Genomic DNA, 21,242 nt, shown 5'->3' with positions numbered 1-21,242 from the left:
ATGTGGTTTTTGTTTGTTTGGTTATTGATATAGTCAATTATGCTGATAGTTTTCCTAATATTGAACCAGCCCTGCATTCCTGGTATAAATCCTACTTGGTCATAGTGTATTATCCTGGTGACAATTTTCTGTAATCTTTTTGCTAATATTTTATTTAAGATTTTAGCATCAATATTCATTAGGGAGATTGGTCTATAATTTTCTTTCTCTGTTTTCAGCCTACCTGGTTTAGGTATCAGTACCATATCTGTGTCATAAAAGGAGTTTGGTAGGACTCCTTCAATCCCTATTTTTTCAAATAGTTTATATAACATTGGAGTTAATTGTTCTTTAAATGTTTGGTAGAATTCACATGTAAATCCATCTGGTCCTGGGGATTTTTTCTTAGGGAGTTGATTGATAGTTTGTTCTATTTCTTTTTCTGAGATGGGACTGTTTAGGATATTTACTTCTTCCTCTGTTAGTTTGGGCAAGCTGTATTTTTGGAGATATTTTTCTATTTCATTTAAGTTGTCGAATTTATTGGCATAAAGTTGGGCAAAGTAACTCCTAATTATTGCTCTAATTTCCTCTTCGTTAGTGGTGAGTTCTCCCTTTTCATTTTTAAGACTAACAATTTGATTTTCCTCTTTCCTTTTTTTAATCAGATTTACTAAGGGTTTGTCTATTTTGTTGGTTTTTTCATAGAACCAACTCTTAGTTTTATTAATCAATTCAATAGTTTTTTTACTTTCAATTTTATTGATCTCACCTTTTACTTTTAGAATTTCAAGTTTAGTGTTTGACTGGGGGTTTTTAATTTGTTCCTTTTCTAGCATTTTTAATTGCAAACCCAATTCATTGACCTTCTCTTTCTCTATTTTATACAAATAGGCCTCTAGAGATATGAAATTTCCCCTTATTACCGCTTTGGCTGCATCCCATACATTTTGGTATGATGTCTCATTATTATCGTTTTCTTGGGTGAAGTTATTAATTATGTCTATGATTTGCTGTTTTACCCAATCATTCTTTAGTATGAGATTATTTAGTTTCCAATTATTTTTTGGTCTACTTCCCCCTGCTTTTTTGTTGAATGTAATTTTCATTGCATCGTGGTCTGAAAAGGATGCATTTACTATTTCTGCCTTACTACATTTGAGTTTGAGGTTTTTATGTCCTAATATATGGTCAATTTTTGTATAGGTTCCATGAACTGCTGAAAAGAAAGTGTATTCCTTTCTGTCTCCATTACATTTTCTCCAGAGATCTATCATATCTAGCTTTTCTAGTATTCTGTTTACCTCTTTGACTTCTTTCTTATTTATTTTCTGGTTTGATTTATCTAATTCTGAGAGTGCAAGGTTAAGATCTCCCACTATTATAGTTTTACTGTCTATTTCTTCTTGCAGCTCTCTTAGTTTCTCTTTTAAGAATTTAGATGCTACCCCACTTGGTGCATATATGTTTAATATAGATAGTGCTTCATTATCCATGCTACCCTTTAGCAAGATATAGTGTCCTTCCTTATCTCTTTTAATTAGGTCAATTTTTGCTTTAGCTTGATCTGAGATCAGGATGGCTACCCCTGCTTTTTTGACTTCACCTGAAGCATAGTAGATTTTGCTCCAACCTTTTACCTTTAACCTGCATGTATCTCCCCGCTTCAGGTGTGTTTCCTGTAAACAACATATTGTAGGATTCTGGCTTTTAATCCATTCTGCTAACCGCTTCCTCTTTATGGGGGAGTTTACCCCGTTCACGTTTATGGTTAGAATGACCAATTCTGTATTACTTGCCATCTTGTTAACCCCGGTTTATGCTTTCCTCCCTTCTTTCCCCTTTCCCCCCCTTCCAAGTATTAAGCTTGTGAGCACCCCTTGCTTCTCACAGCCCTCCCTTTTTAGTGTCCCTCCCCCCGCCTTAGAGTTCCTCCCCCTATCTTACCCCTTTCCCTCCCAGTTCCCGTATTCCCTTCCACTTAGCTTATTCCTTCCCTTTCCACTTTTCCCTTCTCACTTTTCAATGAGATGGGAGAAGTTTCACCATAGATTGAATATGTCTTAAGATTTTTCACTTAAAGCCAATTCTGAAGGCAGTAAGATACCCACTATATTCATCCCCCTCCATTCTTTCTCTCAGATATAATAGGTTTCCTATGCCTCTTCATGAGATGTACTACCCCCACTTTACCCTTTTTCTGGTACAATGTCCTTTCCACATCAATTTCTAGAACAAGGTATACATGTATTCTTTATACATCTATATAGTCAAAATATAGTTCCCAAGATTAATCTTTACCTTTTTAGATTTCTCTTGAGTTCTATATTTGTAGATCAAACTTTTTGTTAAGTTCTGGTTTTTTCATCAGAAATAGATGAAATTCGCTTACTTCGTTGAATGTCCATCTTCTTCCCTGGAAAAAGATGCTCATTCTCGCTGGGTAAGTTATTTTTGGTTGCATACCAAGTTCCTTAGCCTTTCGGAATATCATATTCCAGGCCCTTCGATCTTTTAATGTGGATGCTGCCAGATCCTGGGTGATCCTTATTGTGGCTCCTTGATACTTGAATTGGGTTTTTCTAGCCGCTTGCAATATTTTTTCTTTCATCTGAGGGTTCTGGCATTTGGCCACTATATTCCTTGGTGTTTTGATTTTAGGATCCCTTTCAGTGGGTGATCGATGAATCCTTTCAATGTTTATTTTTTCCTCTGTTCCTATGACTTCTGGGCAGTTCTCTTTGATAATTTCCTGGAAGACAGTGTCCAGGCTCTTTTTTTCATCATGTTTTTCTGGGAGTCCAATGATTCTCAGATTGTCTCTCCTGGATCTGTTTTCCAGGTCTGTTGTCTTCCCCAGAAGGTATTTCACATTTTTCTCCATTGTTTGATTTTTTTGGATTTGCTTGACTGATTCTTCTTGTCTCCTCGAGTCATTCAATTCCACTTGTTCAATTCTGATTTTCAGTGAAGTATTCTCTTCACTCACTTTTTTAAAATCTTTCTCTAATTGTCCAATTGAGTTCTTTTGTTCTGTGGAATTTTTTTCCATTTCGCCAATTTTGTTTTTTAGAGAGCTGTTTTCTGTTTCCAGTTCACTAATCCTATTTTTCAAGGATTTTACTTCTTTATCCACTCTCTCTTTAACTGACTTCTCCAGGCTCTTTTGCCAAGCCTCCCTCTCCTTTTCCCAAGCTTCCTTCTCCTTTTGCCAAGCCTCACTCTGCTTTCCCCATTTTTCTTCTAGCTCCCTTGTGAGAGCCTTTTTAATCACTTCTATGAGGTTCATCTGTGCTGAGGAACAGACGATCTCCTCCTTTGGGGAATCACCTGGGGACTGCCTGTTTTTAGTCTCCTCAGGATTTAGAGTCTGCTCTCTATCTGTGTAGAAGCTGTCAAGGGTTAAAGTCCTCTTCAGCTTCTTGCTCATTCTGTCTATTAATCAGAGACAAACTACCAAAGAAAAACAGAAAAAACTGGAGTCTTTCTTTGGGGGGGGGGCTGGGTGTGTTATCGAGCTTCCTCTACAGACTGCAGGGGACAGCAGTGAGGCACTAGCAGGACTGTGCTGCGCCTGCGCTCTGAGATCCCAAAGCGTGCTGAGTCACTGAGGGAGGGGGAAGGGGGGGGCGGCCAGGTCCTGAGAGACTCCAGCTGTTTGCGGTTGTGTTCTTCAGCCCCGGTGTTTTTAGCTTCTCTGCTGGGCTGTTGACTTGCTGCAGGTTCCCAACCTGTAGCGAAGCTCTCCCCGCAGAGACGGCTACGATCACTCCCCACCCCCTCTCAGCTCTGCTCCCGTGCTCTCACTGCCGCTGCCCTCAGCCTGCGCCCGATCTAAAACCGCCCCAGCCCTCCAGTAAAGACAGACCTTTCTTGGCGGATCTGAAGGATGGCTTCTCTTGGTAACTATTTGTGGGTTTTTTTCAGTCAAGCATTGATTCAGAGGCTTGTAATGAAGTGGATAGTGAGAGAAAACGCGGAGCTTATGCAACTGTGAGCCTCCTCTCCGCCATCTTAACCGGAAGTCCTCGGTTCTCATGTTTTTCACTTGCTTTTCAAGCACACGGTTTCTGTTTTCATCAATATACCATCACCTCTTCTCCACACTATAAATCATTATTAAATAAAATCAATATTAAATACTAGTTATGTTCCATCCCCATACTTAGGCATAGAATTAATTTTATAATTTCCTCCACCATTAAGAGTCTTACTTTCTTTCATTGAAGTCTTTCCTAAATTTCCCCCCATGCTAGTGCCTCCCTGATGAAATGTTTGTATTTATTTCACATATACTTGTGTGTCTACATGCTGTCTTCCTCCAAAGAATAGTAGTTTTCTGAGGGGTAGGACTGTTTCATTTTAGTATTTATATCTCCAGTATTTGTCACAATACTGGATTCATTAAGAATTTAATAAATACTTGCCAATTGATTTTATCTAATCCAAAGTCCCCTTTTTTTCCAGACAAGGAAATTTGAGTGAAGAGGAAAAAATAACATCAAAAGTCACATAATAAGTGAAAGTATTCAAATTCTAACTCAGGTCATCCAGTTCATCCAATGCTCTTTTGCCCAAATCACATCCTCTTTATGGTCCTTACTTCCCTTGTATATGAAATGAAGTAGTTGGACAAGAGCTCCATTCCAGTGCTAATATTCTATGGGACTAGGTATTATCACATTCATCATAAAGATGAAAAAAGTGGTGCAGGGAGGATGCATAACTGGCCCAATGAAACAAAATTTGTAAATGGTAGATCCAGGATACAAAACTTGGGCTTTTGATTTCCTCAGAAAACAACCAGTTACTAAGCTCTCTCTTTCCCTTCCCCACCTCTCTCTCTCTCTCTCTCTATCTATCTTTCTCTCTTTTTGTTTCTCTCTCTCTCTCTCTGTTTCTCTGTCTGTCTCTGTTTCTCTCTCTGTCTGTCTCTTTCTCTGTCTGTCTCTCTGTTTCTCTCTCTCTTTTGTTTCTCTCTCTGTGTGTCTCTGTCTTTCTCTGTCTCTCTTTCTCTCTGTCTCTCTGCCTCTATCTATCTCTGTCTCTGTCTCTCTGTCTTTTTCTGTCTCTCTCTGTTTCTTACTGTCTCTATTTCTCCCTGTCTTTCTCTCTATCTGTCTCTGTCTCTGTCTCTTTCTGCATTTTTCCCAGTTTAACACAGTTGCATCCCTCACTAAAAATTCATTTTATTATTTTAAAATATGTACATTAGTTAGAGGTTGCAAATAAAAACTACCGGGAAAACCAATAAATATAATGTTTCTTTACTCTATAATTTGAACTCATTGAAGAGAACAAATCTCATTCCATGTTTTTCCAGAATCTTTAAGACATTTGTGTCCTCTACTAAAATTCCACTTTACTGTTTGTAGTCATAGAGGAGGATGTGGTTCTTGAAAGTATTCCCAGAGAGCACAAGTTCCAGCAGACCATCTCCAATCAACAAGGTTTCCAGTACAGTAAGAGAAGGACTCTGCATGTATTATCTGAGGATCAGCCTAGCAAAGTTCAGAGATCCACCCTTAGAAGTTTGGCCACCAAGTGATCTTTTTATTTTGAGTGGGGGAGAGAAGCAAAGTTCACAATAATTAGTGAAGACCATTTACTAAAGTGTTCAAGAGGCTGCATTCTGCATTGTAGGGAATACCCACAAGTATAAACTTGCATATTCTTGAAATAAGAAATGTGTGTGTATGGGAGTGGGCTGAAGAAAGTTGCCAAGGATGTTCTCTCCTTCCCTATTTATGCAGTTGTACTTTTGGCCATAAGCTGATGGTGTTTTCCAAGTTAATCAGGGTCAAACTGGGTCAGCACTCAAATGGAATGAAAACTCCGAAAGTCTCCACATGAAACCTCCAATAGTTTATGTGGATCATGAAGCTGGGGGTAGAACAAGGTGATTGAATTCCTTTGGGTAAGTTTCCAAAAATGATTTTAGGATAAAGCTGAGAGTTATCATGGAGGAATCTTTGGCATTATCCTCAAGGATATCCATCTTAAGCATGGGCACTCATCCAAATCCCAACTCGAGTATTTATGATGTATTCTGCTTTGGAAAGATCTCTATATATACAATTTTTGGACAGGATTTTGATTGTTTCCTATCCCCAACCATGATGGATTTAGGGTCAGAGGGTTTGGTTTTGCATTCCAACCCTTTTTATTATTGATATAACCGGTACAAGTTATTTTGCTGCTGTCTTTGGGCCTCAGTTTCCTCATCTGTAAAATGAATCGGAGAAAAAGTGACAAACCATTCCAATATAATTAGGCAAGAAAATCCCATATGGGGTCTCCAAGAGTGAGAAAACTGGAATAACAACTGTGAGTGATGTTCAGGAGAAAAGAGAAATGGATGATGACTAAGAAGATGAAGTTTCTTTTATTATTATTATTAAGGCTTTTTATTTTTCAAAACATATTCATGGACAATTCTTTTGCCCTTGCAAAACCTTGTGTTCCAATTTTCTCCTTTTCCCCTACATTCTCCCCTAGATGGCAAGTAGTCCAATATATGTTAAACATGGTAGAAATATACATTAAGTCCAATATATGCATATATATTTATACAATTATCATGCTGCACAAGAAAAATCAAATCAAACCAGTAAAAATGAGTGAAGTAAAATAAAATATAAGCAAACAACAACAAAAAGAATGAGAATTCTATGTTGTTATCCACATTGAGTTCCCACTGTCTTCTCTCTAGTAGTAGATGGGTCTCTTCATCATTGAACAATTAGAACTGGTTTGAATCATCTCATTGTTGTAAAGGGTCACATTCATCAGAACTGATCTTTGTATAATGTGGCTGTTGCCGTGTACAGTGATCTCCTGGTTCTGCTCACTTCATTGAGCATCAGTTCATATAAGTCTCTCCAAGCCTCTCTGAAATCATCCTGCTGGTTGTTTCATTTTCTTCTTTTTTTTTTAAATAACTTTTTATTGATAGAACCCATGCCAGGATAATTTTTTACAGCATTATCCCTTGCACTCACTTCTGTTCCAATTTTTCCCCTCCCTCCCTCCACCCTCTCCCCCAGATGGCAAGCAGTCCTTTACATGTTAAATAGGTTACAGTATATCCTAGATACAATATATGTGTGCAGAACCAAACAGTTTTCTTGTTGCACAGGGAGAATTGGATTCAGAAGGTATAAATAACCCGGGAAGAAAAACAAAAATGAAAGCAGTTTATATTCATTTCCCAGAGTTCTTTCTTTGGGTGTAGCTGCTTCTGTCCATCCTTGATCAATTGAAACTGAATTCTGCTGGTTGTTTCTTATAGAACAATAATATTCCATAACATCCATATACCATAACTTATTCAACCATTTCTTTACTCAGCCAGTCTCCTTCTACCACTTAAATCTGCTTACTCCCATATACCATAACATAATCAATTCTCCAATTGATGGGCATCCACTCAGTTTCCTGTTTCTGATCACTACAAAACGGGCTGCCACAAACATTTTGGCATATGTGGGTCCCTTTCCCTCCTTTAAAATCCTTTTGGGATATAAGCCCAGTAGTAACACTGCTTGATCAAAGGGTATGCATAGTTTGATAACTTTTTGAGCATTTTTGTTTTTCTTCCTGGGTTATTCATATCTTCTGAATCCAATTCTCTCTGTGCAACAAGAAATTTGAGCAATTTGGAACTCCAAATTGCGAAGATGAAGTTTCAAAGCCAATGATGATAGCAACTACAATAGCTGTGTGCCTATGAGAAAGTCACTTACGGGTAAAATCTGAGGGCTGGATTAAATAATACAATCTGATGTGAATAAAAGTATTGTACTTAAAGTCAGGGAGCCACAGATTTCAATTCTGCCCTTAAATACTTGCTTTTGATGAATTTTAAATCTCCTAATCTGTGATCAGATTATGCAATCAAATATGAGGTTGGACATATAAAAGTGGGGATGAAACCACTGCATTTGGCTCTAGTTCTCTGAGCAAGTACAAACATCTTTTTCTTTCCTATTTAAAAAGATCATAATTGAATCTGATTAGGGTTTATACACCTCTTTGAATCAGTCAAAACTACTGTGTGATAGAATGGGTCAGACCCTAAATACTTTGTACAAAAGAAAAAACTGAAAGAAGAAAAGGAAGGAGGAGGAAGAGAATTTCTAAGTACCTAAATGATGGAGGAAAGAGAGGAATGAGCTGTAGTAAAGAAGGGAAATACTGAACAGAATCCTTGGCTCCATGAGTATTGTGGAGAGGAGGATGCAGACTAAGGGAAGTCCCAAAAAAACTTGAACCCTTTACGTAATTTCCTCTTTTGATGTCTATTTTTTCACAGACTATATGTGTGTGTGTGAATATGTGTGTATGTGTATACATACACATACATACATATATACATAGATGCATGTACCTATGTGTATTTTACACATGTATAAACATATGCTTATGTTACATATTTCACAGACACTATATATTATCCATTGAAATATGTGTGTATGTGTGTGCATACCCATACATACACACATCTTAGCTATATCTCTCTATATTTTTTGCACTTTCTTTACTCAAATGATTCTAGTAAACTGAATTTTGCCTCAGCCACAAAAAAACCAGAAATTAACAGAGATAAAAATAAATATAAAGTTTAAAAAAGAAACGTACCTCTTCTTTAGTATTAGGATTTTTTCCTGATGGTTCAAAGTGAACAGAAATTAGAACTCTTCAACTAAAACAAACTATAGCTAAACAGAAGTAAACCAAATGAACTTTAGGAATCTTCATTTTATTCCTAGATTTAAACTAGCTAATTATTTTAACAATGTATTGCAAAGGTATTTAGATTAGCAGAAAATTAGTTTTTCTACTTTGGCTGATCCCTCCCCTCAGAGTGGACAGAGCCACTCTTTTTTGCCTACAAATAGTCCTGGGGAGCAGAACTTTCTCTACTTAGAGATCCTTACTCTGAACCTACCCTCAACATTGAAAGAACAATTATAAGTAAACTAGTCTGAGGTACTTACCTCAGAGGAAAAGATCTCCATTTCTTTACTCAGCCAGTCTCCTTCTACCACTTAAATCTGCTTACTCCCAGCTAAAGCACTGATTAGGCTGAGTGGTCTGAATTACCCCACTGGAAAGGTTATTAAAATAACAATCATAAATATCAACAAATTTTATCTCATTTGGATCAATCCCTCAGCCTGGATAGAATTCTGATGACTTAGAAGGACTGAAACTCTTTCCCTTTAACACTTTGTAACACGGATCATTTACTGTCTCCATTCATGAATCATGACACACATAACCTGGAATAGTTGGGATTGCTACTTTATTTTGCAAACTTTGATACTAATTTAAAACTCAAATAAACAACTTGAAAAAAATCAACTCTAGGTGAACATCAGTCCCCTAAAACTGAAAGGGAGAGAGGAAGGACAAAAGAACACTTCACCATGTGCAAGAATTCTTTGTCAGGGGATCTACTGATCAGATACACACTCTGGTCTCTGCTACTCTTATTAGCCATGGTGGAAGTCAATCATATTCAACATTATCCAAAGCTACTCTGTTGCCAAAATCCATCCCCTCCCCTCAAGACCTTGATAAGCAGAAATGTTAGCCTAGGAAGCTCAATATTGAGCAGTCTCAACATTCCACTGTCTCTGATCCAGCCTTCCTTCCGTCTCCTCACTCTCAATTGAATTACAGCTAAGCAATGTAATTTTTTTAAGTTATTTTTTTACTATGCCAAGGTAATAAATGCTGTATTTCTTAGTACTTTAAGATATTCTAATATATTAATTCACTATGAGCTTAATAAAAATTACAGAATACAGTAACATTTGTCACCAAAAATGAGGAGGGTTTAAAAAAAAAAAAAAACAATTATGAGAACAATGCTCCCATCAAGACAGTATTGACATCGCCAATTTTAATACTCCCTTAAAATCCTCTGTAGAATTTTGGAATGCTCATTGTGGAAAAGTTTTGTGGAAAAAATACTGACTTCTTAAATTCAAACACATTCTTCACTATCTGATTCATCCAGTGATCTGGGAAGAGCTGGTCACAGCCACTGTGCTCTCCTTCCCTTTTCAGGTGGAAGCCTGAAATGATCATAGCCACAGCCAATCCAGCTGTGGCCTTCACTTCCTATTCCACGAGAGGATTGACTTTGTATAGAAACAGGGCTGAATGCAAACTTGTATTATATATCTTCTCTGTAATGTTCATACCTTCTGATAAATCAGCCCATCCACAACAAAAGTCACTGTTGTTGGAGCCAATGAGGGATCAAAAGGCCGATGAATTAGTCTTTGTTTTATGTTCATCAATTGATCAAATATTCATCCCTGTTCTTCTGGATTCCAAGACCTTCTGATTCCAATTCCAAGGTAGTCACTATTCCTTACAGGAAAGTGTAAGTTGTCATAGTTTTTAAAAATAAAATGCTCAGCAGGATCCACATCCCTTGGGTCAATATCCACACTTTCTTTCTGGGGATGGGAGACAGGATTTGAATCAGAGCAATTCTGACCATGATGGTACCTTGTCCTAGGGTTCTCTGAGGGGAACCTCCCTGATAAATTGGTAAAGGGTATGTTGATGTTGGCAAGAGCATCAACCCAAATGATACAAAGTTTAGGTAGTGCTGGACACGATCACTGATGGAACCAACTTTCAGACTTTGGTCCTCAGTGAAGACAAAGCCCTAGCAATAATCTCAACCGGCTCCTGGTTAACTGACAAGACTCATCCTCGAGGATATATGAGTAGGTTGTTGTAGAATTCTTCACTGACCCCAGAAGTGAAGATCAGTTCTCCCAAGTCATTCACTCAGCAACCAAAGTTGAAGAGATTTTTCAATAATTCTGCCTCTCTTTCAGGAACAGGACCATGTTCTTCTCTTCATTTCTCCCAAGTCTGGAATCAGGAAGACCTGATTTTGAAGTTGGTTTCAGATAATTTTTAGTTCTGTGATTCTGGGCAAGTCCATTCAACCTGTTTGACTCAGTTTCCCTAACTGTAAAATGAGGATTCTAATAGCGCATATTTCAAAGAGTTGCTGTGATAATCAGATTAAATAGAATTTGTAAAAGGGATAGCACAGTGTCCAGAATATAGTAGGTGCTTAATAAATGCTTGTTTTCTTTCAACAGCAAGCAAAACTGAAAATGAAATTCAGTTCAAACTCACTCACTAAATCTCTCTCCTCCCAAATAACTATCTATGATCATACAGCCTCTCACAAGAGTTTCTCAGTGTCTTCTAGGACAGCAAAGAATTTCCCAGGAACTCATTCACTTAGATACTAAGATCCTTCTCTTTCCTTCCCAGAAGGATCAGTCTCCCAAATTCTTGCTTATCATAAATACGATGGTTTGACTTTATGATTCTTGAATTTCCTTCTACCTTTAAATCTGTGAACCTGTGATTTCTAATGTCCCTTCCAGATATGATAATGAATCATAAAATCTTGGTATTGAGAAGAGATCTAATTATAGGATCACCAACTTAGATAATAAATAAAGCATGTATTAAACTTCCACTACGTAAAGTTTGGAAATAGAAAGGACCTTAAAAGTCACTTGAAAATCTGAATACTTTAATTTACAGTTGGGAAGACTGGGTTATTAAATGACAAGTCATTAAGTCTAATCTCTAACCTGAAGGATAGCCCTCCTCTGTAACATTTCAAAGACTGGTCTTCTTCAGAATCTCGAGTGACAGGGAATGCACTACCTCTCTAGACACTGCATTCCATTTTTGACAGCCCTAGTTATTTACAAGATCTTCCTTAGAATGACCTGAAATATGTTCTCTTATAGGGTTCCAATAATATCTTACATTATATAATTCCCCAAGTTTAAAGAAATTTCATTTATGATTCTAGAATTGATGAGAAATTGAAGGAAAAGGAAAGGTCCTCTGAAGATCAAGTTGTCTCCTGACATATCTACACAATAAAATTATTTGCTAACCAGTTTTCAGATTTTATGCTCTCCTTGCTTTCAAAGCTGATATCAGGAGACCAATAGTTCTCTTCAGCCAGGCTGAGAAATCATTCACTGTGAGAGTGTTTAGTTCACCAGAAAAGAGAGTGAATGAACCATTATGAAACCTTTAAGTCTCCCTGGCTTTGAGGAGGCCCACCAGGCATTCCCCCGTGCTCTTGCCTCAAACACACAACCCAACAGGAGCTCCAGAGAGGATACAGAGCTGCTCCATACCCCAAATTCTGTTTATTTTCTCCTCAGAGAGAGGGGGGAAGAATAGGTCAGCCAACATGGTGCATCTTGATTGGTATTTATTGAATCAAAATATCATGCTGACAGACAGATGGACAGGCAGACAAAGATGCCTGTTACAGTGACTCAGCAGAGAGCCCCCAAGGTTCTGACATCTCTGACACCCTTTCTACACAACATTGATGTCTCAGCTGCTCTTGGGAGAAACTGTTTTTTCTCTCACTGCTGCAGAGAGAGCTGCCTGCTACCAGAAGACTTGGAACCACATGGTCCACAGAGGGAAATGTAGCTTGTTTATAGCTCTGAATTATTCCCTATTCTTCTGGTGTTCATTTGCTCTTCTTTTCCTATCCCTTCCAACCACACACACATGTACACAGAGAGATTCACACTCAAAAAATATTATTTAAATGCATCACCCCCATTTCCCAACAACTCTACCTTTGCAACTTCTTAAGAAATAAAGTTGGCAGTATCCATACAATTTACATAGAGAGAAACTAAGGCTTTGAGCTGAGAAGAGATACACTGATTTACTGCAATACCCTGTATTTACTACACACACTGCAGAAATGTTACCCATGTTAATGCCTTTGCCTTTTTTTTCTTTCCCTTTTCCATCTTTTATTTCTTATATCCCCCTTTCCATCAGGACCAGAATAGGTAGCCTATCTACAAGATACCTGTGGTCTTCATAGAAGAGATGCACACTGAGCTATCTATGAACCCTTTCCAGTGCTGCTCATAAACTCAGAACAAGCCCATGCAGCAATGTGACACCCAGATAACTACTTGAACAGAAGAGTCAACCCAAAATAGGGAAAGATGTGTTGAAACAGGAGACATTTAAGCACAATGTCCTAAAATCTGAACGTAGAAGTTATCTTTTTCAAGCATAAAATTTTTTTTATAACAACTCTGTCCCTGACAAGTGGTCATCCTTTCTACAATGATAGATTTCAATGATGATAAGCACACTGAGAGCATCCACAAAATTCCCTTGCAGTTAGTTAGGTAGCAGTGGATGGGGCACAGAACTTGGAATCAGGAAGGCCTGAATTCAAGTCCAGTCTCAGGACATTTAATAGCTGTATGATCTTGGTGCAAATCAGTTTCCTCATGAAAATAGTATTAATATTTATTTTGCATAATGGTCACAAGGAACAAAAGAGATAATATAAAGCATCTAGTCCAATGCTTGGAACATAGTAGATACTTAATAAATGCTTGCTCCCTTTCCCCTCTTCTTTGAACAGATTGTCCCTATGCCTTAAATGCGCTTTTCTTATTTCCTTTTTGAATACCTATCTCTTTTCAAGATTTCACCTAAATGACAACTCCTATTTGAGTCCCTTTTTTTGATTTCCCCAGTTTTCAGAGCTAGAATTCTCTGAGATTCTTCACCCTATTTCAAGCACTCAGTACCTCTTACCAGTACTATTGCAATAGCCTCATGATTGGTCTCCTTGCCTAAATTCACTTCCTCTCTAATCTGTTATCCATCTGTCTACTAATGTGACATTTCTAAAACATAGGCCAAACCATACTTCCACCAGTAAATTTCTATAACTCCCTATTGCTTTCAGGGACAAAAAAAGGTCTATCTATTATTTAAAGCCCTTCACAACCTGGCTTCCCTTTCATACATTCAGTGATGGTGAAGCCATTCTGGCCTTCTTTCTGCCCTTTACAGATGCCCTCTCCCATTTGGGGGCTTTTGTATAGAGTCTTCCAATGTCTGGACGTATCCCCTCCTCACTGGAAAACATGGGATCTCTCAATTTCTTTCCAAAGTTAATTTGGGCTTTCTATATGAAGCCTTTTCTGCTTCCCCCCAAATCCCTAGTGACTATACCTAAAATCAGCTTGTTTTTATTTTCAATCATTATTTATTAATGTGTGCCTACTATGTGCCAGACATTGTGCTAAGCTGTGTTTTTATATATCTAATATTTGTATCTATTGTTTACCCCAAAAGACTAGGATCTTATTGGGGGCAGAGACTTTTCTTTCTGCCTCTTTATCTCTAGCATTTGACACTATGTATCGCACATAGTAGACAATAAATAAATTCTCATTGATTGATGGATTATTTTATATGACTACATTTAAATGTCTGTATGCATCTTGCATCCTCCCACCTGAATACAAGTTCATTGGAGGCTGGGAATAAATGCTTGTTGGTTGGATTAAATTGGAAATGTCGATAAACAATGGAGAAAGGAAGTTTGAAAGTTTTCCTAAGAGATTTAGGTTTCCATAAAGGCCAGAAAATTAAGAATGAGAAGACTTTTAGAACATAATAATATTTAAGGAACTATTCCAGTGGCAGAGAAAGAAAAAGGAGGTTAGGGAATAAGGAGTTAGGGCTAAACTGGATAATTATAAATTTGGGGAGTGGGATCAGGGAAAGGGTTAGCACATTGTAAGTATGAATAAAAGATTTCAAGGCAACAGTAAGTGGTACTTTGTTATTGCTGATCATAGGACAGGATAAGTACAGATTCTTCAAGAGTCCCCACAAGAATGTGCTACTAAATATTTAACAATTGACTGAAAAGGACACCCAACACCCTTTTAATTTCAGTCTATATTATCAACATTTTCTTCATTAGTTTCTTAAATTTAGAAATCAAAATAATAAGTCAAACCTTTTTTGTTTTGCTGATTTCTGAAATGTATATGTGTTCATAGTGACAATGTAGCTATTGGCTCTCCCAGTTGGTATGAGCTAGCTCCAGCAGACCAGTGGGTCTTACCTTTTTGCATCTTGTAATGAAGGAAAGTGAAGGGAGAAAGGGGAAAATATCAGCATCTGTGGTTTGTTCTCTCTCCAAAACAGAGAAATTGGGAGCAAGGGCAGCTGGAATTTTGAAATGAACACATAGCCATTTGATTTCCATGACTTTCACGGACAGGTGGACAGGGAAGTAGTCACAGAATTTTTGCTAGATGTTAATGGTAATTCAGAGGATTGTATTGTGATAGTTTCTTTGGTTTTCTGGTAACTACCTACTCTACTTTTGGATAACTCTTATTGACTTTAAGTCTTCCTATTGAGCCAAAATCTACCTCTTTGAAAGTTCTATTCAAATACTCATTTCTGGTTTTTGGAGCCAAACAAATGGACACTTCTCCTTTTTGTACATGACAAGCCTTCAATTTTTTGGAAAACAAATATGGTTCTCTTCTCCACTCACTCCATCTTTATATGACACTTTCCAATCTTCTCACCATCTTCTATCACCCTCCCTCTGAACATGCTACAGTTTGTCATTGTCCTTCCTAAACACTCTTCTCCAGAACAGACATAATATTTCAAATGTGGTCTGACTAGTCAGGATATATAAGAGCTGTCATCTCTCTTATTCTGTACACTATATATCCATTATTCTGAAAAGAATTAAAAGAAGCTAAGCTCAACAAAGCTGTGCAAGGTCAATAAAAGGATTGCTAGATCAGAATCTGGCAGCACACAGACCTCAAAGTGTTCCTACAGAGAACACTTTCCCAGGAAGTGCTTATTCTTGAAAAACTTACATAATTATAGTGATCCATGCAGTTAATTTAAACAGAAAAGAAAAAATATTTGCAAAATCAAGATGAAAAAGAAAGAGCTAATAAAATAGGTGATATCAATAATATGTATGTATTTTCCATTTTGAATATCAATCAACAAGCAATCCAATCCAAAAGATAATTACTAAGCTCCTACTGTATGCCATCATAGAGCAACTAGGTGATGCAGTGGACAGAGTCTGGAATGACTTTATCCTGGAGTAAGGGAGATTGGAGTTCAAATCAAATCTCAGATACTTACTATGTGACCCCAGGTGAGTCATTTAACACCTAATTGCCTCACTTTCTCATCTGTAAAATGGGCATAAATTGGAGAAGAAAATGGCAAATCGTGATAGCATCTTTGCAAGAAAATCAAGTGCATGGGATCACATAAAGTAGGATTTAACCGAAAGACTGAATAACACAGCAAATAGGTCAAACACTATGCTAAACAGTGGTGATAAATTAATAAATAAATAAAAATAAATAGTCCCTGTTCTCAAGGAACTTAAAATCTTTTGGAAGAAAAGAACAACAAAAGGAGAAAGAGGAGAAAGCCTAGGGTTGGGGGCATCTCCTTGGAGAGTTAGATACTCCACCCTCTAGCCCTCCAATCAGAGGGGGAGAGGAGGCTGAGTTAGCAGCATGGTGATGAGCTTGGACTTAACCAGGGGGTAGGAGAGACACCTTTTTCCTTAAAGTTGAAATCTGACAGGGCAGCAGATGCTGAGTGGAGTGGGAGTATTTATTAAACACCTACTCTATCTCTTTCAGTTTCCTTTTGTGTTTGTTTTCCCCCATTAGAAGGTAAATATCTTGAAAACAAGGACTCTCTTTTTCTTATTTGTGGCTCCAGCAATTTGCAAGCTAGACAGAAGAAATTCCATTCTATCTTAGAGGCAAAGGAAGCCCCTGAAGTTGGCTGATTAGGGTTCTCACTTGGCTAAATGAGTCTTAAAGAAAACTATTTGGAAATAGTATATAGTAGAGGCATCAAACTTTCTTTGTGGGCCAGGGCAAACCTCTTAAATGTAGTCTGAACCAGATGAAAATATAATTGGAAATTGTTTAGACTCAAATGGCAAGAAACCAGGCAGGGAGATCAATTGGGAGTTTTTTAATATGCCCATAGTCATCAATACTCTCTGGATTGCTTCTTTTTTTCAAGATTAAAAAGGAAACACCTTTGATGTCTTTTCCTTCTTCAAATAACTTGTCCATTGATCCCTCAATTACTTTATTATTGTATTCCTTCTAGTACATTTATTTCTTTATTTATTTATTCATTAATTCATTTATTTAATCATTATTGTCAATTATCCAACTATCTATTTGGCCAAATCTGGTTGCTTTTCCTGTCTTTGTGTTACTGAGATTTCTATTCCTTCTCTCATGTAGGATTCTAAAATCTGACCTATTAGTATCCAGTGTGATAACTTCATTTTCCTTAATGAGGGGAAGAGTTTGTTTTTAAAAGAGTTTCATATTTTTCCATCTTTTAGTTCCCTTTTAACTTTATTCTTTAAGGCCCTTAGGATTACTTTGCATAATAATGTTTGTCACTGAATTATTAAACTGTGAAACTCATATAGTGTTCCTCTAACTTTGTGATTTTACAAAAACAGTTTTATTATAAACTAAAATTACCTTTATCTATCAAATTTCAGCACTTGGCAAGTCAAACATCTTCTAAAGCATTTTGCTGGGGAACTTTAAGTCTCCTCATTGTGGCAATTAACTGACATTGATGATTTTCTGTAAGAAATTGATTTAATCAGAATTGCATGATTTTGTTCAGCTATATGATTTTCATTGTGAATAACTTGAATAAATATATACTAAATTTTTTTCTCCTCTTGTTCTAGTTTTATTTTAATTTTGATCTTTGTTCTAAGACAGTGCTCCAACTATACACAAAGAACTAATTCAGAAATAACTTCCACATCAGTAACATGATTTCAGTCTGTTAAAATATAATCACTTACCTTTTTTTGGTGATTTTATTTTGCACTCATTACCTTAGGCACCTTCTGTTTCTTTTCTTGAAGAAACTATTCATAAAGAAAAGACATGAGATTTCTGTGTAGGCTACATCTTTAGTGTCTTTTATTCCTTATTCATGATATATATTCTTGAACACATTTTTCAGCATCCTCATCCATAATCCAGCTTGATACCTAGTGTCACCAAGGATTGTAGCATTTGTACACTGCTCAAGAAGTTTCCAAGGCCTGTAAGATAATAGAAATTCCTTTGGCTTTTTCCAGAACCACAAATTTTGGTTTGTGGGGAAAGAGGGAATTTCAAGTATCTAGTACAACCAATAACTGGAAAGGACTCCCATCTTAACATATCTGGCAAGGGATTATCTATCTACCTTTTGCCTGAGACATCCAATGAAGGGAAAGCCATTTCTTGTTGAGACAACCCATTCTATTTTGGGACAGTTATAATCATTAGGAAGATTTCCTGACATCAAGTCTGAATTTATTTGCTTCATAATCCTGTATGGATCCTGGTTCTGCTTTCTGTCATGAAAACAAGTCTAATCCCTCTTTCACATGGGCAGTCTGTCAAATTGTTGTTGTTCAGTCATTTTCATTCAGTTACCACTCTTAGTGACCCCATTTGGGGTTTTCTTGGCAAAGATATTGGAATGGTTTGCCTTTTCTTTTCCAACCCATTTTAAAGATGAGGAAATGGAGGCAAACTTAAATGAATTGTCCAGGGACACACAGCTAGTAAGTGTTTGCAGTCTGATTTGAATTCCAGATGAGTCTTCCAGCCTCAGTGTTCTCTGCACTATGACACCATCTAGCTACCCAGAACGAAGTACAACAAACATGGTCTAATCAGAGCAGAGCATGGCAGGATTATGACCTTCTTCCTAAAAAAAGTATGCCTATTTTAGTGCAATCCCAGATTAAATCAGCCTTTTTGTTTGTTGTTTTTTTTTTTCCTGCCATCTCATAATGCAATTCAAATCATCTTCTAATCACACATCTTCATCTTGTTCTTGTAACATTGATTTTTTTGACCCCAAGTATAACACTTTACATTTATTACTATTTAATTCAGTCTCATTAAATTAGAAACAAACATTTTCTAGGCTGTCAAGATCTTTTTTGGGCTCCTAACTCAGTGATTAGGTACATTAGCCATCTCTGCATCATTCACAAATTTAATAATCTTGTCATTTATGCCTTAATCCAAGCCACTGAAGCAAATGTTGCTAAACACCTTAAAACCCTTCACAATCTGGCCCCTGGCTTATATTTCCAGGCTTATTACAAATTCCTTCCCAACATATGCTCCACATTCCAGCCAAACTGACCTACTTTGTGGTTCTGTCAATGACAGTATATTTTCTGTCTCTGTATCTATGCACATCTGTCCCCCATACCTTGAATGCTTCTCCTCATTTCTACCTCTTGGAACCTCATACCCTGTCAAGGATCAATTCAAATACCTCTCCTTCAAGAGGCCTTTCCTGATCCTTCCAGTTTTTAGTGTCCTTCCTAAAATACTTTGCATTTATTTTGTGGTTTGAGAAGTGTGGGAAAGGATAGCTGACCATAAATTACCATCCTCTGACTGAGATCACACAGCTAATAAGTTTCAGAGCTGGTCTTCTGACTCCGATTCAAACATTGCTTCCACTAAAATATGATGCCTTTTACTCTCGCTGGAAAGCACTTGTTCACCTCCTATTTAAATGCTGCCTATGAGAGGGGTTTCACAATCTCTTGAGATATCTCTTCTCATTTGAAGACAGATCTAATTAAGAAATTCTCCTTTACATTAAACCAAAATCTTCCCAATAACCTATACCTATAAGTGTGAGCTCTCTACCCTGAGACTACCCAGTCTAGGGTTAATCCTTTTCCAGATATATAAAGATAGTGATCATACCCTCATTATGCCTTCTTTTCTCCAGTTAAATATACCTAATTCCTTCAACCCTAATTTATATCTTTCAGTGTTCCAGTTCTAAATACAATTTAAATCTATCTCTTTCTCCCCAATTTCTTTCTCCTTATACTTAAATTGTTTTTTAATTCAACTCCCACCTTTAATGGGACATTCTATCCTTTCTACTGGGTCTTTCTAGGTCCAAATCCTGATGTATCATTATGAGTTAATTTTAAGAAATTCCACTATATAATTGAACTATTCCTAAATGTTCTTTCCACATTCTTCAGTGAATGAAGATCTGATTTTCCTCTGAGGACACTAACGATAGGAATGATTGTGGTTATGGAGAGAATCTTGCTTGGGTATTCCATTTCTTATCTCTTATGTCATGGCAAGTAAGTCACTGGGGAGTGACTAGGAGACATCTCCCTTCTGTCAATTATTGTATATGGAAGATTGTAGGCGTATCAGATTCCAGGAAGGGTAAGGGAGTCAAGTTTCCAGAAGGGTTTGTGTTTAAAACAGAGAAACCTAAAAATTGAATATTATGAATAATTAAATAGGGTCCCCAAATACTTTTGTTTTGTTTTTACTGTTACACTGTTAATTGGACAGGGGAATTCAAGTGAAAAATGTCAATTCATACAGAACTAACTTTAACAAAAGCTGATTTACTTATTCAGAGAGAAGGAGATCAGCTGTCTCAAGTATAGTCTCAGTGAGTGACATCCACACACAGAGTGGAAAGTACATGGGCAGAGAGTGAGCCCATGTCTACTTTCTAACTGAAGGCTCCAAATCCCTTAGGGTTTAAACATAAATCATTTGAGATCAAGAATCAATGTAATATCAATGACTACTATCTTCTTGTGTATAGGACCTAAAAGTAGAATTTTTTTAAATTAAAGATTGAGGAACAAGGAACAGTGAAATATGACAATTCACCATAATGGTACCATACCAGCACAAGGCTAAAAAAAGGGAGAGAGAGGCTGGTACCATATCAGTCAATCAAGTTTTCACCAACTCATGGTAACGATCTCCAACATTTCCTTTCTTCTTTCTTCCTAGCTAGAAAACATGGCTGGAGAAAGTTACAAAATTGTACTGAGTATAACTTTATGGTGTATATCTTTAATGGGATCCTTAATATGTCTCAGCAATCCTCCATTTCAACTCTTTTTGACTTCATTCTACTCAAATTATTTTTGGTGAGTGTTCCAAGTCTTCTGTCTCCTCAGTTTCATTTCCCCTTCCAAAAACACCACCATCAATATACATATTTCCTGTCTTACTTTTCCTCCTTGTCAAAGATGATGATGGCCATCTGGCACTACTCTCCCTCATATTGCAAAAGTTCTCTGTCTCAGAGGAAGAGATGGCTTTTCAGGTCAAGACTGATCCCTCTACTTTCAATTTTCTCCTTATAAATATGTTAAAATTTTCTCTTATCCTTTACAAACATTCCCTTTACCCCCTTTGCCCCTTAAAACTATTATTTCATCTTTTGTTCCCTGGTAGAAGCCAAACTTTTTAGAAGGGAAGCTTTGATTTGGTGCT

General features: G+C 37.1%; 1 pseudogene; it reads right to left on the bottom strand.

Moving 5' to 3' along the window:
* Positions 1–9,900: 9,900 nt before the first annotated feature.
* Positions 9,901–21,009, bottom strand: LOC127561247 (arginase-2, mitochondrial-like; annotated as a pseudogene).
* Between the last annotated feature and the right edge of the window lie 233 nt (positions 21,010–21,242).

This window comes from Antechinus flavipes, chromosome 4, assembly GCF_016432865.1.
Source record: "Antechinus flavipes isolate AdamAnt ecotype Samford, QLD, Australia chromosome 4, AdamAnt_v2, whole genome shotgun sequence".
Taxonomy (NCBI): domain Eukaryota; kingdom Metazoa; phylum Chordata; class Mammalia; order Dasyuromorphia; family Dasyuridae; genus Antechinus; species Antechinus flavipes.
This window is presented reverse-complemented; position numbering and strand designations above follow the sequence as displayed.